We start from the raw sequence: 6,000 nt of genomic DNA on the forward strand, positions 1-6,000 counted from the left end.
CTTCCTGAATGAGGGCCTTAATCAGTTAACTGCAGACCATTCATTACTGATGTGTAGAACAGAAAAAACTTGCCTGAAGATTATCTGTCCTTCTGTTAAAAACTGTTTTATCAAATAAACACTTAAATATAGATCTACCACCATTTACTACTCATCCCAAACTATGATCTAAGAAATGTTTATTTCAGATGCTGTCCAGATCAGGTCAAAAGCAAAACCTTCTTGAATTACAAAATATATTATTTAAGATTATTGCTCACCAAGTTAAATGTGTCTCTCTGCAGGTAAATCTGATTTTTAAAGAGCAGCAGCAACTGAGCTGGTTCTGTCTTAATTTTAGCTGCCAAATACTATGTAATTTCAAATCATTTGAGACATATTTGGCTCAATTTACATCAGTTTTCTAATCACAGGTTATCTTGGCCCCTCATATATTGTGATCTCTCATGAAGTCTCCTCAATGGGCTTGTTCTTGTATCAGTGGAACCTGAAGTAACCAAGATATGGCCTGTGGAGCAGTATCATCTGGCTTGTATGGCTGCCTACAGGGCTAGAAATCTGGCAGAGAGAAGAGCAGAGGCTGCCACAGCTCTGGGAGCCCACAGCAGTTAATACTGCTGCTGCCAAATTCCAGCCCTGTGGACCAGATGATGCAGCTCTGCAGTCTGCACTTGGGCTTTGGCCTGCAGACCAGCTCTGCCCTACTCATCTAGCCTGTGAGTCCAGTTAAGTGGGACATGACTAAGTTAAACCCAAAGTATATTGAAGTAAAAGACTCATATTGGCTTTGATAAACTTTGGATCATTCCTAGGAATTGCTTTATTTTTGTCTTGCTGGCAAGATGGTAGCCCCACAGAGAATTGTTATAGGTCTCAGAAACTGTCCTCCTCTGATCCATAACATATGAGGAATGCTCAACTAACTGAATTAATACCAAAACATAGGAGCACTTTTCTCTCAATAAATTCTTACATGTCTACGTATACCAGGAATGCAAAAGTATGTTAACACATAATCCAATGAATACCTAGGGTATCTACATTATGGAGATTATTTATCTAGATTAATATTTCAATTTATTAAAAATCATATAAACGCTTTTCTTTCAAAGAACTCTTCAAAGAAATAAAAATAAAATAATTTGATAGTCATTAAGCAAATGATGCACTTATTTAGGAACTTAAAAAATGGCAAAATATGCTAGTCATTAAAGTGGGATTTGAATAATAAAGCAGGGAAACTACCGTAAAACCAAGGCAGAAACGAATATATTTAAGCTCAGGAAGAAGAACCACAATTAAATCACCAGTTGCTGGATATTTAGCTTAGGCTGTAGTTGCTTCTTTCCCCGACCTTGTTCCCAGAAGCTTGTCCAATATCTTTCCCAACTATACAGCTGGTCCAATAAATAATTATCAAGAAAAACTTGTTTCTCATAATTGCTGGAAAGAATTTTGCGCTGCTTTTGGTTATCAGTAGATATTCTTAATTACCTGGCAATGTGCTCAATTGCTTCAACAGCAGCTAAATAAAAATATGTTTGATGTAATGTTAAACAGAATTTGATACTTTTATTTAATATAAAAGTACAGCCACTGAGATTATACACATTTAAGAACACATAAAATATGCACACATTTGTAGATGTTATGATGGTTGAATGTGATGCAGCTAGTAAACCCCATGTATTAACAGTAAAATTAGAATCCAGAGGCAACAAGGACCTATGTGAAGCATGAACAGAGATCTATTTAAGGACTTGCCTATTCCTACATTTGACTGTGCCAGACCTAAGACTATAAAGACTGAGAGACAAAGAGTTAGTTCAGGCTAGGAATCCAATGAAACAGGAACTTCCAGGCACTCAAATCAAGCTTGAACAACTCCCAGTAAAGGAAGAGTTCCTGGGCAAAGGGCTATACCAAAGAACAGAGATGGCAGAGGTATATTGCCAAGGATGAAGTAAACTGAAAGGGGTAAAAGCAAAGGGCTTTTGGGAGTAGGTAGGAAGTGATCCAAGGAACTGGGTATTGAGACTTAAGTGAGACCAATTTGGCCACTCCTCATAGCTACACAGGTCTCCGAGTCATGGTGCAATGGATCATGGTAGGCCCGAATTGCCCAGTATCAGTCCCCTTGGCACTAAGGGGGGCAAAGGTGTCTTGATAGAGATGGACAGTGATATGATTTGAATAATTGAGACATCATACTCATTGGCCATAAACTGAAGAAAAGGGACCTGTATGAGATTATTTCTTGCATGAGGGACGGGCTAAAACATAACTCAAAGGGCTAAGAAGAAGGGAGAACCTCACCTTGTTAAGGAAGCAGATACAGTGGTCCCAAGCACCAGAGTCAAGCATTCAAAGCTAAAGCTAGAACAGACCCCAAATGACATCTTTTGGTGGTTATAAGCAACATGAGAGTGAAACTAAAGTGCTAAGACCAGTGTCACCTTACCCAAAACTGTTGCCACATTTTAGGGAAGCTAGCATCCATATAAAAATGTCAGCAGTTTCTGTGAATCTTGCCTGGACTATGAGCTAATAGCACTTGGGTGAGTACTGACAAGCTCCTCTAGAACCCATGCCCCTTAAAGAAACAATGATTCCTAGTTGGGGATGGTCCTGCTTTGAGCAGCGGGTTGTACTAAATAATCACTTGAGGTCTCTTCCAATCCTAATTTTCTATGATCCTATGATTCCCCCCCCACATCTACTGCAAGACAGGTCTCCAAAGCATCTACTGGTTTCTCACCATTTCGACTGTTGTATGGGACGACACCCAAAGGGTATACTGGACATTGTAAGAAAAGGATGGAAGGAATAAGACAATAAAACAATTAAGATGGTAACAACTAAGGGAAAGATTTAAACTGTTCTCGAATGTGGCCCACCAGAATCTCCAAGTGATTCTTCAAGACTAGAAATACTGTTCTCAGGGGTCTTACCCCTATGAATCTGGCCCCTGTACAGCCACTGAGACATCAGATGTACCAATGCAAATGGGGTATCAACTGAGCAGAAAACAGTGATCACCTGTTATCTGACTTATTTCATATTCCATCATAGAAACACTGCCTGAGAAGACTGAGAGAACAAGCAGATGATGATAAAAATGTTGCAAGGCCTTGCAAAAGAAGAGCTAGAAAAGATGAACCTGGTTTAACAGTGGAATCAAATAGTTAGTGGCATCACACAGTCAGTGGCATAGCTCTGTGCTCTGTAGTATTAATTATTCAAACTAAAAGTTATTCAAAGTGATACAGACCAAGGAGGACTCTGAGCAGCTACAAAAGGATCTTGCACTATTGAGTGAATGCGCAACTAAACAACAGAAGAAATTTAATGTAGGCAAATGTAAAGTGATGCACATGGGCAAAAATAACCCAAACTACACCTACACTAAGGTGGGCTCTGCATTAGCACAGTCATTGTGAAATTTGCTAAAAACATCCGCTCAGTGCAGCAGCTGTCAAAAGGCAAACAGAATGTTAGGAATTATTAAGGCGGGAATTGTAAACCAAACAGAAGTATCATTATACCCCTTTATAAATCTTATTATGCATCTATACCTTGAATACTATGCCCAGTTTTGGTCCCCACATCCCAAAAAAGATGCAGAACTAGAAAAGGTACAGAGAAGGGCAACAAGGATTATTAGTGTTTTGGAGGAGCTTCCATATGTGGAGAGATTAAGGAGGCTAGGCCTATTTGTAGGGACCTACCAATTTCATGGGGCTTGGTGGCCAATTACATGGATGTAACACAGCTGGGGCCCTGGATTTCACAGCTTTATCATGGCCGGGGCTACCATTTTGAAGGTGGAGCAAAGTGCTCCCCCCCCCTCTGATTGGCTGAGGGGTACCGCAAGTCCCACCCCTCCCAGGCATTGGTTGAAAGCCCTAGCTGGAGCTGCCTGGCTAATTCAATGATTAGCACCCTCTTCAAGGGGCTGGGGGTGATAATTACTGAGTAAACAAACAGTTTAAGTGTGACAATTAAACAGTTCCCCGTACCCAATTGAAGTGTAAAGCTAGCTACCTGGCTAAAATAAAGCAATGGAGACAACTACTTAAAAAACCCCAACCATACATTTTATTAAAGAGGAAAACCAATACATCAGGGACTCAGCCTCTGATTTGGTCCACTTCAGCTATCATCCTGCCCCACACTTCCCCTTCAGGAGAAGGGGAATTTCTGTGGGCTTTTCCCTGCTCCCCACCTCCCCTTCTGGAGACAGAGATGGGAACTTTTCCCACCTCTTTCTCTCTCTCTCCCCCCTTCAGGAGATGGGCAGTCTGCCTTTTTTCTTCTCTTTGCTCCCTTCCCCCTCCCCCTGCCCTTCTAGGAAACAGCTTTTTGCCAGCTCTTTGAACATAGCTAGTTCCCCACACTTTTTCACGGGGAACTGTCTATTTCATGGGAGACTGCCAATTACACAATTTCCAATAAATCTGTGAAATCATGTATCTGGTAGGTCCCTACCTATTTGGTTTACAGAAGAGATGTTTGAGGGGGAACATGATAAGGGCCTGCAAAATACTACATGGTACAGAGAAAGTAAAGATAAAAGTATTATTTTCCATCTCTCAGCATAAGAACTAAGGGTCATAAAATGAAACTAGTAAGTAGATAGTAAGTTTAAAACAAACAAAAGGAAGTTCTTTATCAGACAGTGTTTAATTAAACTGTGGAACTCAATGCCACACGATGTTGTGGAAGCTGACAGTTTAACCAGATTAAAAAAGGGATTGGACAAATTCTTAAGAGGAAAGGGGCATCAGTAGCTATTGAGCATGGGAATTAGGAGTACAGACTCTGAATTAGAACTTCCTAGACCTTATAATTCCTGGAGGAAAAACCCTGGTCATCCCCTGCTCACTCTCCCTTTCAGCATCCACTCTCTACCACTGTGTGACATAGGATACTGACCCAGTAAATAGCAGTTCTTACGATTCCTCCACACTAAGGTTCTGTATGGATTTCTGTAAACTAAATACTTTATCTAGATTTGAGGCCTACCCCAGGACCCATGGTGGATGAATTTATACACTGAATGGGATGGCCTGAATTTGTAATATCCTTAGACCTCACAAAGAAATACTGGCAGATCCTGGTGATGCCAGATTTATGGGAGTAAATGGCTGTCTATTACTTGGGACATTTACAAACTCATGGCGGTATCTGAGTCTTCATGCAACTGCAGTCACATTTCAGCCTGGTGGACTGGATTCTATAGCCACATGGATTTATATGGCAGCCTGCGTAGGTGATATGATTTTTAATACTGATCTGGAACGTTGTGCCTGACCAGTGAAGATGGTTCTAAAGCCCTTGAGAAAGGTTGGCCTAAAAGTCAACTCAGCCAAACAATTCGGGAAGAAACCTAAGACCTCTAACAAGAAAGGAAAATCTGATCTCCTTTCTACAGGGTGCTACAACCTCTTTTGAAAGTAAGACTAACACAAAAGACAGATGTTTATGACCAGAAGAAAAACCACCATATTTACTACATACCACATGCAACTTAACTCCACAAAATTGTCACAACCCAAAGGGTGTGATTTTTGTTTTTGTGTGCTTCGGCACTGCTAAATTGTCCCCGCTAAATTATAGCTTCTTTGCACGGTGGAGTTTTCTGCTGCAAAAGAGAACCCCGGTGCAAGGGACGAGTTTCCCGCTAATTTGAAGCTTTCTTTGCAGGGTGCATTTCTTTGTTGCAGCACAGAAATACTCGTTGCAAAGAGTTCCCGCCGTTTGTATGCTAATTTGAGTCCCATTATTGGACAGTTCTAAATTATTCACACGTGGCGGCTAGTGATTGGCTTGCTAGCCGTATAAGAGGCTTGAGTGGTTTCCGCCCAAGTTGGAGGACTCCACAAACAAGGGAGGAGGAGACTTCACGCTGTGTGAAGATCTCTAAGCGCTGCGGATCCTTACGGACCCAACGCATTTGAAGCAGGCAACAGAGGTCTGATCAACCTCTAGCCTCTCCCC

General features: G+C 41.2%; 1 protein-coding gene across 5 annotated transcripts in view; it reads right to left on the reverse strand.

The window, feature by feature from the left end:
• TET1 (tet methylcytosine dioxygenase 1) overlaps nucleotides 1-6,000 on the reverse strand; it is a 139,078-nt gene that overhangs the window by 12,595 nt on the left and 120,483 nt on the right. The window lies entirely within an intron of this gene.

The sequence above is a fragment of the Alligator sinensis genome, unplaced genomic scaffold (genome assembly GCF_000455745.1).
Source record: "Alligator sinensis unplaced genomic scaffold, ASM45574v1 scaffold1841_1, whole genome shotgun sequence".
NCBI lineage: Eukaryota > Metazoa > Chordata > Crocodylia > Alligatoridae > Alligator > Alligator sinensis.